General features: G+C 36.1%; 1 protein-coding gene across 5 annotated transcripts in view; it reads right to left on the bottom strand.

Moving 5' to 3' along the window:
* Positions 1-12,331, bottom strand: part of LOC120776624 (laminin subunit gamma-1) — a 48,634-nt gene that overhangs the window by 14,348 nt on the left and 21,955 nt on the right. The window contains exon 1 of one of the 5 annotated variants that reach the window (XM_040107424.1): positions 7,879-7,952. The exons of 2 other annotated variants lie outside the window; for them this stretch is intronic. The gene's annotated coding sequence lies outside the window, so the exon portion shown is untranslated. Of the gene's footprint in view, positions 1-7,813; positions 7,953-12,331 lie in introns of those variants that run through there. 2 more of the 5 variants (XM_040107426.1, XM_040107421.1) reach the window with 2 other exon arrangements.

Genomic DNA, 12,331 nt, shown 5'->3' with positions numbered 1-12,331 from the left:
CAGCGGATGGACCATCTGAGACTTAGTCGCGGCCAACATTTGAAAGAGATAATCTTCAAAAAATAAATCCCAAAGACTTTTTTTTTGAGAATGATAATAATCGTTTCCCATTAAATTTGAAGTTTCTGTTGCAAAACTGAGATGCTCAGCTGCCTGTGTATCAGTGCGATTCCGACTATTTACGGCAAAAGGAAAGTCTAAATCAAGGTTTAGGAAGTTTTAAGTTTTTATTGAAATAAAAATCTGTCAAAAACTATTTTTTATTCTAAATCATAGACATATCAAGCCAACCTCATGTTCCAAAAGTGTTTGGAATCGATGGAATATTGCGGTATAGTCGGCATTATCGTATATACATATTAATATTTATCGATATGTTTATCCTATGTATAACTGTACTCGTATGTACCCACAACACTTCCGATGAATGTATGAACACACTTCAGACCACCAATGGCTGTTGATGATTTCATATCTTTATGCCATTTTTGATTGACTGCAAATCAGCAAAGCAAATGGACAAACAAACAGACGCAAGCGTGTTGTGAATTGAAAATATTCTGCTTAATGTACAAACATACATATGTACATACATGTGCACATATGTCTAAGTGTTTACATTAGAACACCGTGAAATGTGAGCACAAGAAATTTGGACTTGATGAGATTACAATGTTTTTTAAATGCAGTGACGCGATTGCTGACTGAGGCCGGCTGCCTTAAAATATTCGCCGCCTAATATTTTTAAATGTATGTGTGTGAGACTCTAGTGCGAATTCCAGCACTTTAAGTTTTAATTTAAATGTAATTTTTATTAAAACAACATTGCAACGCTTAATTGCAGCGGATCAGAGCTATTGTGGCAGCATGCAAGACAGACAAATCTGTATATATATGTATGTATGTGAATATGTGTATACATACATATATGTATCGGTATATGTTCTCACACATGCGTAGGTATGTAGTCATTGTGTTCATTTCCGCCGCAACAGATGTGGTGATATCATCTCTATTCCTACATTAGGCTGTAGTGTTTCGCGATGGAGATTTATTTTGGAGCGAACACGTAGCCTTCGTCGAACAAATATAGAGGATTGGGCATACTAAATTTATAGCCACAATAAAGAATTTGAGCTACTAATAGATCGTGCACCTTAAATTTAGATCCATTATAGACAAATGAGTTACCATTTACATTTTTCCGAAATGAAGGGCATTTTTTCAAAATTCAGTTGACGTGAAAGAGATTAAAGCTTTCGTTGAGAGAATACTTCGGCAATGACGGTGAAATTCGGATTCTAAAAAAGTTAGTAAGAAACATAAGGAGTAGCTGTTTTACACATAAAAATGCGATATCGGTATTGTTTCAAGATCATTGACAGGATCGGCATGATCATAAAAGAAAAATTTAATTTGAAAAACGATTTTAGTACTCCTAAACAAGAACTTTCGAGCCTTAGGTAATGAGGAAAATATAGTATGAATCACAAACATTCTCAAAGGATCAGTAAGGATAATAGAACATTGATAATAATTGAGAACACTTTTATTTCAAAACAACTTGTGGAGACTGTCTGGACAAGAATCAATGTTGCACGGTGAACCAAGTTAAAGTTATGATGAACATTTTTGATTGACTGCAATCAGGAAGAGAGAATTATAGTTTCTTGATAGTTGCGACTAATAAGAATGAGAAATATGTATGTTTATCATAGCATTTGGGTAGCGTTCGCAAAGCGTGGTAAATGAAAAATTACACATTTTTTGTCAGTTTCGATTTTCATTAATAACTTAGGGTTTTCGGTAGAGTTCAGAGTGCTTATGGGCATAAAGAGAGATAATAGGGTTTTAACAATGAACTAAGTGCCCTTCATGAATGGATAATCGTAAAAGTAGGTTATTAATAGAAATTTTGTTGACTTTCATGTAAGTTGAATTCGAAGCCACTAGCTATGTACATAGTACTCAAATTCTGGCTCCAGTCACCACGCTTCTAAATTTCGGTTGTCATTGCAAATTGAAAAAGGCTCTAAATAATACAAAGCTAGATGGGGGAGTAGCGTTATCTTCTTGATAATAGTCTCTGTTCGTACCTGATCGTTTTGGAGATCAAGCATCATCAATACCGTTTTATAGCAGATCATTGAATTTTAATAGGTAATTGGGGAGTTCACAATAAACTAAACATAAGAAGAAAGAAAGAAATTGTACAGGCTATTTTTTGCTTTGTAGGGCAAAGGACTGAAATTATGCTCCAAGCTTCGACAGCGGGCAGCGGGTAGAATTTGCCCGTATTAGTAAGGCGTAAGAGGCGACTAAAATCCAATATGCACTATGTCTTTTACTTCACTTGCCTCGAAATTCCAGCATTGCCTTGTCAGAAATAGTGTCATAATACTCAGCTTGGTCTGACATTATAAACATTAAATGAGATTTCTTCTAATGAAATGATATTTAAAGTTCAAGTGACGAATGTCATTGAGTTTGGTGGGTGCTCAACTGGAAATAGCAAAAGCTAGTACAATGTCTGACCGGAGACTTAAATCTGGCACCACGAGGAGCAGTTAGCCCTTATAGTTCACCCCAATCAGCTCTTTGGGTTGGGCCCTTTGAGGAGATCCGTAGTGGCTGCAGTTTAAACCTAAATGCAGGTAAAATAGACAAATTTAGTTGAGTATGAACTCGCTTTGCAGCAGGGTGCTGGACTCACGGGACTGCAGAGGTTTTAGATTTGCCTCGAATCCGACCAAGGTGAAAATGGGGTTTCTTTTAATTTGGAACCAAATTATGCTTGCAAGAATATTGTATTAATTGCGCGTTGGTAAAAGCATTGTACCCACATTAAACACACTGAACGTGTATGTCTGTTCACCTGTCCGTCTATCCGGCTCAATTTTTTGAGTTGTCGATCTGAAATTTTGCACACTTCCTTTTTTCCTTTCAATAAGCTTTAATATCCGAACTAGTTGCTGAGACAACACATATCTGTCATACAAACTGACAATACATTTTTCAATTTGATAAGATATTGTCTTCAAACTCGATATGGTTTTTTATCCAAGAGAATGCACACTTTCCGAATATATAGCTCAGATTGGATCATTATTGAATATTCTTAGATGTCATACAAACTGACCGAATAATTATTGAGACCTTTTATATTCTTGTATCGTACAAGAAATGAAACTATTAAGCGGTTATAGCTTCGGTAAAGCCGAAGTTCATATTTTTTGTTTCTCCTTGATGAATTGTTCTTATTTTGATGTCGAATTCAGTGCTTCCCAAACTAGTTGTGCATACGTTTTATTGCGCGTTTGTGACTTTTTCGCTTTCTTCGTGTGAGTATATTCGTGTGGACAATTATTTTTGTTGTATTTTTCTTTAAAAAAGTAGGGAACCTCGAAATGGATCATATTATATATATGTAGTATATATGTATGTTTGTGTATATGTGTCTTGCAGTTCCATTTTTTCCTTCATCACTATACATTTTTTGTACTAAAATTTATTTTGGACATTTTTGAGATAACGATAGAACGCTATGCATACATGAAGTACATTCTACTATGTATGTATGTATGTATGTATATACTTATATTTCATGAGATCGTAGTAAACATTAATTAAAATTTTAATGTAGAAAAATGAGAATGAAAGAACTACAGTATCCATGCAAAGCATATAGTTTCTCATTAAACAATATGTGTGTATATGTACATAATGCTGTCCACATATGCGCTCATATGTGATATGTTGAGTTTGCTAGCAGTAAGCCGATCGACTGGCGACATATCATATTCTTGTGTATGGCAAATAAGCACAGCCTTCTAAAACCGACAGCAAATGGAACTACGAACAATCAGTACATAATAATGTATATTTACACATGTAAAAGTTTATTTATTCACAGTGGTCACAGGCATGCTCCACAGACAGACACTCACACATATGTAAACTCTTGAGAACTTTATTCTTGATAGTGTTTCATAAATCCCAAGCTGTGATTAAGTAATCTTCGTACATATGTACATACTATGTATACTTTGTAAAACATTTTCATTAAGATCACACGCACACATCTAGAGAAACACACACATGCGCAAAAGCAACTGTGAAACTGTAAGGAGCGTCGAAGAGGCAATGACTTTCATTCGGAACACACATCCGCTGATTTCGAATTTTGTGTTTTTGCTCCGTTATTGTTTTAATAGTTCATATATTATAGTTGTGGTTGTTATTGTTGTTGCTTTTGCTTTCTAAAGCGACACAGTCCAGTTCCTTTTCAGATAAGCATTTTGAGGTTACGAGCATGAGTTATTGCATGAAGCGAGCATTTGTCGGACTTATGTGTGTAAGTGTGTGAGTGTGTATGTATTTACGTATTTTTAGAATGTTTTTAGGAAACAAGCATGGACCGATTTCGAAATACTGTAAGTAGCAGGAAAATGTCCTAATTTGACAGGAAGTTGCAGGAGTAATGCAATCAAAGTAGCTCTGAAGTCTAAGAGCAGTGTCCAAAGCCTAAATGTTTTTAAAAATCCTTAGTTCTAAACGGACTTAATATTTCTTTAGCTTTTCCATAGCTGACATTTGTAATTTTTAACAACTTTGTTTTAAAAGGCCTATTGTATTTAAATATTATCATGAAAAATGTTTTGACCCGAATAAAATCATGTTTGTAGCTAGCTGCGCTAACGGGGCTGACAGATCGAGAAGCCTTCAGGAAATGTCTAGAGCAAGGCACCATGGAAACAATGTAGCATATTTTGTGCACTTATTCCGCATTGGCAAGACTACGCTGTAAGCGCTTGAGGTCCTCACGTTATGATACACTGGAAGAGGTATCGATAGGTGAGGCCGCAGAGTCTATTGAAATTCGAGTCAAGCACAGGCATCATGAAGGATGACTAATCCTCATGGACCATGTAACTGAACTCCATCTGGTATCGCAAAGGACCAAAACTGGTCTATGTCTACCAGACTAACCTAACTGGCAACGTTAAAGAGCGACATTAAAAGATCTCTAAATTTATTGATTTATTTACTGTATCTTCTAAGAACTGGTCACGGTATGTCGTTTGGAAACTTTAGAGACTTCTTACCAGGAACCAACCGAGGAAGAGATCACTACCAATATAATGGGCTCGAAACTTCGTTTATAGAGAAACCTCAGTAGGGTATAAGAAAAAACCATGCAAACGATGATTAGTATTTGATAGAACTGATGGCATGAACGCCTTTTAGAGTCATAAAACATTTCTTAGAACAAGTCTTGCATACAGAGGGCTTTGATTTCGAAATTTAGTAAATTTTTTTGCTGACAGATTGAATTTTCAAGATTTGTCTTATATTAAAAAATAATATTTATGACTGATAATGAAGGAAAATCGAAAGATATAGTTAAGGTTTTAACTAAAACATGTATGCACTTTATAGAATCCTGTAAGGAGTTATCCTGCCTACGCGGACGCATATTTTTACCGAGGGGCCGAGTTTAAAATATTTTTTTCGAAAAATTTCAGAATTTCTTTGTTAATAGTATATGTTTGTAACAATAAAAAATTCGAATAAAATATTTAATTTTATAAATAAGAAAAAAAATTTTGCAGAAAAGGCTGTTTTTTTACGAGAGGAAACCCATGTAATCCCTTAAGTTTTCACTAAGCCGTTTTTCGTGACACCAAAAACAATTGTCTGTACACCTATTTATATGCGAAATAGTCTCTCAGTTTTTGAGATATCTTTTTGAAATTTTGCACCCGTTCTTTTCTTTTCTCGGTTTTTGAAACCGACGATGAAGAGCCTTTGTAGGTTATAGCTACATATGTGCCACGAAAACTGATCGATCAAAATCAAGTTTCTGTATGAGAAGCTTATTTCTTATGCAAAATATGGTCACGAAATTTGGTATTTGTTAATTTCAAAGACAACGCTACAATATCCGAACAAATTGTCTAAAGAAGATCCCTACAGCATATCTTTGGCATACAAACCGATCGATCAAAATCCGGTTTTTGTATGGAAAACTTTTTTTATTTGACAAGATATGTTCAAATAAATTTTTTCATAGATTATTATTCAAGGCAACATTACAAGTTTTAAATAAAAATTTCAGATCTGGTCACTTTACTATAGCTGTTATTCAAACTAAATCCTCTTAAAAAAAAAGCAAGAGAAACGTTAACGTTAAAAGTGTACAAGAAATTCTGATCAAGGTGAAGATCTTCTTGTACTCTTTTAACCATAACGTTTTCTCTTGTTTTTTTCTTTGGAAGAGGATATTTGAATTACATATTAAGCCTTTTTTGGGGTCAATTTTAGTATTGAGTAAAAAATCTTTGAACCAGCAAGTTTTTATAGAACATAAGCACATTTAAAATGGAAGATCATCGAGGTATCGGGAGTGGTTTAAAATTTGGTTAATTTTGGCTTATTGGTTAGTTTTAGGCGATCGCATTAGGATCGGTCAGCTCATCTTTTGGTACTGCTTTTTTACAGTATTTTGTTCTGAAAGAGTATATACAACGTAGATATCTTTCTGTCACACTGTAATAGACAACATTTGAGTCTAATCTCTGCGTCAACTTCACAAATTACTAAATTATTAGTTTTGAATATGATTTATCGCGTTTCTCTATTTCTCTTTTTCCAAACCAACTTCATCACTGTTTTTACACGTTTGTTTTTGTCTTCTTCCGCGCGTGTTTTTCTGCAATTTTATTGTATACTTTGTTTTTGTCAACACTTTTGTATCTGCTACTTTTCCATTTTTCTTTTTCACACACCGTTTCTCACACCTTTGAGCGTGATCACTTATTGAGCGGTATCTGCGCTGATTGGCGTGACACGGCGCTCTCAGCGGCACAGGTAACACTGCGGCGAGCAAGAGAAGTTTGGAGACTCGTGTGAGGCGATCTTTCGCGCACACGTTGGCTCGTCTTACCAAGACCGGCCCTTGTTACTCCCTACAACTTCGTTGCTCACTGCGCTCACCGCGCTCAGCCACAAAAAGGCAGGGCAAATGCACGCGAAGTCGAAATCAAACGAAATGCGCCGGTGAACTATGTTTGTATGCATGTAGCAACAACAAAAAACATTATGTTTTATGTGCAAGTGGTATCGGCTTGTTGTTGTTGTAATGCAGTTTTTCGTAGCATGCACTTATTTTTCACTTATGTTTTTGTTTTTTGATTTTTTTGGTGTTTTTTTGTTAGCGTGTTTTCTTTGCTTTGCTTTTTTGGGTTGAACGGAATTTCGGTTCCACGAACTTAATATATTGGCGTGTAATTGTAGACATTTTTTCGTTCAAAACTGCTCATATGCACGTAGATTTTGTAGGCACACACACACGTAAACACTATAAAGCATGAATTCATTAATTTGAAATTTTTGTGTGTTGAATTTTCGAGTTTTCGAAAACCTTTTTTAATTTTCGAAAAATATTTTTTGAATTATTTAAAATATTTTCACAGTAAAATCCTTCGTTCCAGCATTTTTAGTGCACTGCATACACATATGACTAATTTTATAGCACTGTAGCTCCGCTATGGGTCACACATACATACATATATACAAATATTAAATTTCCAATATTGAATTGGCTTTCTGTTTCCTTTAAGGTTTCACAATTTCTTTTTTTTTTTGATTTGCACTTTCTTTTCTTCGCACTTTTGGGCCAAGAACCTTTCCTGCGCTTCATACATGAGCAGGCGCCCGTTGGCGTGTCACCATTTCCGACCGATATCATTATTCACCCACACACACATACACACAAACACTTGCTATATACATATGAGTAGCTCATTTGAACCTTCTTTGCTAGACAGTGGTGCCACTGCTTTTATTTTTTTCCAATATTTTTTTTTTGTACTTCACCAGCAGCGCACCGAGCCGTCCCTTAATCCCAAAATCCAATCCGTTCCGTAGTTATCCGTGCGCTTGCTCCGCCGTCCAATGCTCAACTGATTTGTGTTGCTCGCTGTCGAGTCGCTTGAAACTCTACAAGATCCCGATTACGTTGCGCTGCCATGGGTTTGGTCACTTGGCCGCTTGTGCGCGCCGCCACCAAGCATATTCCCCTACACATAGGCTTGAATGTATATATATCTATATACTTGTGTGTGTCTCGCTTCATGCCGCATCTCAGCGCTATGATTGTGACTTCTCACAAATCCATCCATTGTGCGATCACATGTTGCTGTTGTTTTTGGCATAATATACAATACACCAGTTTGTTTGTTGTTTTGTTCGCGCCGATAAATGAGTTTTGAGTTTGTTTTGTGTGTTGGCGGTATGTACTTAGCTCCGCTCGTATTTGATATCTTTGCAGTTATGTATATATATGTGTGTGCGAGTGTATGGTTGCCAGACGCGCTCTCGTCATTGGATCTTTGAAGATCGGCTGTTGTACTACAAGCCTTTTCTTACTACAAGTAGTACATGAAATTATCATATGAGATATTGAGGAGGCACAGCAATCCTTCGTGGTCGAATTTCTGCATACTCAACTTTTTCGCGTGATAAAGATGTGAAAACAAGCATACTCTAGCATTTTGAGAATTTGTTTTCATTTGAAATCTTTCAATCTACTTTGCAATGGCTGCGGAACTGACAGTTCTTGAGGGAAAAGTAAGTGTAGTTCTTTTAGATGATACCTGAAACGTTTAGGGTTAAGAACTGGGCCTATCCACTGCTCATTACGATCTTAACGTCTTATCTGCCTTCTTTAAGTAATATAACAGCTTAAGAATATATTTTTCATACAGAAGAGGAACCTTAAAACCTGCGAGATCACTGCACTCCGGACTATGAGGGGTGCCTCTTGATCCATCCATCGAACACCTGCATAGTGAGGCTTGTATGCTCCCAGTTAAAGAGTATAATGAGTTCCTCTCCAAGCAGAAATTATCCCTGCAGTCACCTGTTTGGAGCGGAACCGCCTCCTGGGCGCATCAAGAGGTCCTTCCTCAACTACGTCAATGACATGAAACAATACGCTGACCAGACTTCGGACTCAACTAACTTCAGATTTGCAAAGACCGCCGTTCATAGTGGAGCCATTAACATCTTCAACGACTCCCTCTCAGTGAATGGCGTATTTGAAGTCAAAGCACCACCCATTACAGACGAAGAGCTCAAGTTGCCGCGGGAAACGAAAGTAACCCTTCCGCAGCTTCGTTCTGGATACTGTAGCAGGTTATACTCCTACTTATCTAGAATAGACCCTGACATATCCAACATATGTCCAGCGTGCAATGAGTCCCCACATGACGCTAGCCACCTTATTGCATGGTCCGACCCCGCCGAAACAGCACGTTTCCTGGGCCTATCATTGTATGACATCAATGACAACTTCTTTAATCCTTATAATCCTAAACTGGATTAGGTTTCCGGTCCAACTATAACACCAACAACCTTATGTACTAAATAGAGCTAGACCAGTTTCAATCGAAAGTTCGACGTTAAGTTATATATGTAGATGGACAGTTATTAAGGCTTAAAACGAATGATATGCATATAGTATAGATGTTGAACTTACTAGCTTCGATTTAACAAAGTGCCTTACTACGAATCTTGGTAAGCGCCTGTCAAAGAGCATACTCTACTGATAAAACCTTTTCAAATTTGGAAGAAGCTGTGATCTAGTCTCTACATAATTCATCTATTCCATATATTTATTGATTTTTATTGTCTCTCCATTCAATTTAAAGTTACCGAAATTTAAGTAAAATCATCTACTCAACTGTTTTGAGTCGGAAGTCGCCAAATATAGTACATATATATCGTATTTATTGATATGACTTCATGATAGAATACTTCGAATATTTTATAACACTTATAATGCATTTACAACACCTGTAATGCATAAAAATCAAAGGTGTCTGCCGTACAGCTTCAGAAAAATATACAAAGCTTCTTCAATATCTCACAGCATCAGCAGTTAATATGAGCTTTCTGTTTGCGTACGTGGAGATGGCAACCCGACACCGTCGTAGACGTTTATTTACATACAGCGAAGTAGTGATATGCACGAGCGTATGTTTGTATGTAATTTATGTTCTTTTAAGATTTCATTAACTAAGTAAATAGTAATTATGTACGCTTTGTTATGTTTTTCATCTCTCACATTAGGCGGTTATCGTAAACTGCAGTGGAGACTGCAGAGAATCGGTTTAAAAAATTAGAACAAAACTCGAGCGGACGGACTTTTATAAACATGTTTTTTTATACTATGAATGAAATTTACATCTTATTCAGTAGTGTCGTATGGTAACTCAATATAACCTCAGATTTTATCGGTGCAGTGAAGGAAACCAGGTATGCCCATATAAGCTGAGCTCCTTCCATCGAATTCGATAATGAATTCTCACATTATTTTACATATTTTGTCATTTTTAAATGCGGTTTTGAGCGCATACAATTTTTAGAACTCTATCGTAAAGTGTCTTACAATAGTTTGATAAATCATAAAGGGAAAAGTTAGATTCCGTTGCTGATCCCGCGTCGGGGATTACGGAGATTTCACTTAGGCAGCTGAAGTACCGATATTTTGAGATGGTTGTGAAAACAACTTGTTATGAATCTAAGGATTCCATATATCACTGAAGAGCTTTGAGTCTGCTACTCAGCTGTCGAGGTAAAAAAGGAAAATATTATTATTAGAGCTTATTATTAGAGACTATTTTTTTTTGAATTCTTCGACGCATACCACTTTTTTGATTTCGTAAGGAGTTATGTATGTAGTTATGCTGAACCAATGTTCTTGGAAATTCTCTTTTGACGCCCTTGACCAATTTTTTGTCTCCTTATTAGAATAAGAGACACCTTAATAAGAATTTTATTGTCAAATAAGCATGTCGTCACCAGTGAGTCCTATGAATATATAATATAAAGGCCTTAGGATGGTAGAATGCAACACTAAAAGACCCTCAGTTGAAGATATAATATAAGGGCCATAAGAAGTAGTACATACATCATACAACACTTAAATGCCCTCACTTAAAGTAGGACTAATGTGAGATTCGCCATAGAGTCAGTGACTTAAAGCAGGACTCCTATGAGATTCGCCATAGACGCAATAGACGCAGCGACTTCAGCACTTGCCAGCCAAATTCAAAATTTGAAGAACAACTCAAACAGAAACCCATACAAAATCCGAAACGTATATACACAGTGATTAAGTTTATTTGAACAGTTAAATTCACCGACAAATATTTGTCTGACATTCAATAGTTTTAGCTCCATAGCGTCCAGCATAGAAACGGTCGGTCGGTGGCTTCGCTCAACTTGTTGATTTTATTACGCGCTCAAATGCTTCAACCGCTATTTCCTCTCGTCTTATTTCGATAGATGCCTTAGCGTGCTAAAAATAAAAAAAACCAACGGCATTAAGGCAACATCCGAACGGTCGCTAACTCAGCGCCGATCGATGCCTTGGACATTTGATGAATTTATGTACTAAGTAAGAAGAGATTGCACGCGCTTCAGTAAAGTTTTGCCGCCATATGGCTTGATATGGTACTGCATATATATATATACAAAAATATAATATAGTGTTTGTATATAAATATATTTCTAATGTTCATATAGTATATAGTATCTGTGTCTCATATGAATGAAAAGCGAAAGTAAGTAAGACGATTGCGTGCCCAAACGTTCGCTTACTCGGACGGATTTCTGCTTAGAATGGTGTCAGCTAAACGCATAACTTGTGGAAAGGGGGATAAAGGTTATCGCACAGCAAACATTATGATCACCGATAAGAGTTCATTGTGCCGTCTTACGCATCAAAACTATGAAAATTTGAATGCTTTTAGGCTTTCTAAAATAATTTTTTGTGATATTCTGTGGAAGAAGTGAATTTAAACGGATTACACAATATATTTATAGAAAAATATATACTATAAACATAGCTATTTATATGAATGAGTTTTTAGGGTCAGTCTTTTTACATTTCCGGAATACCAAATTTTTCGTTCAAGTCTTTTATTTTATGGATATGAGTAAGGAGAGGCTCTTTAATAAGATTCTCATATGAAATCCACAAAACTGTAAAGCAAATATTACTTTGAGCATCCCTTTCGTATACAAGATTGCACAAGTAGGGTCCATATTAGAACTCACAACTCTCAAAGCAGTGCAATTTTTCGTCGGCATCAGCGCTTTTTGTTGTATAGAATAGATCCAGTGAAAAGAAAACAACCTTACTGGTTCAAGGGTGGTGATTAGTTAGAGCGCTTAGATACTTAGGAAAACTCCCAAAAGATAATTAAATGCTTCGCCCAAATATTTTTTATTATTTCACAGATTTGTTATACTTTCACATATT

The sequence above is a fragment of the Bactrocera tryoni genome, chromosome 5 (genome assembly GCF_016617805.1).
Source record: "Bactrocera tryoni isolate S06 chromosome 5, CSIRO_BtryS06_freeze2, whole genome shotgun sequence".
In the NCBI taxonomy this organism is placed as follows: domain Eukaryota; kingdom Metazoa; phylum Arthropoda; class Insecta; order Diptera; family Tephritidae; genus Bactrocera; species Bactrocera tryoni.
The sequence above is the reverse complement of the archived record's forward strand: the minus strand, read 5'-3'. Positions and strand labels throughout refer to the sequence as shown.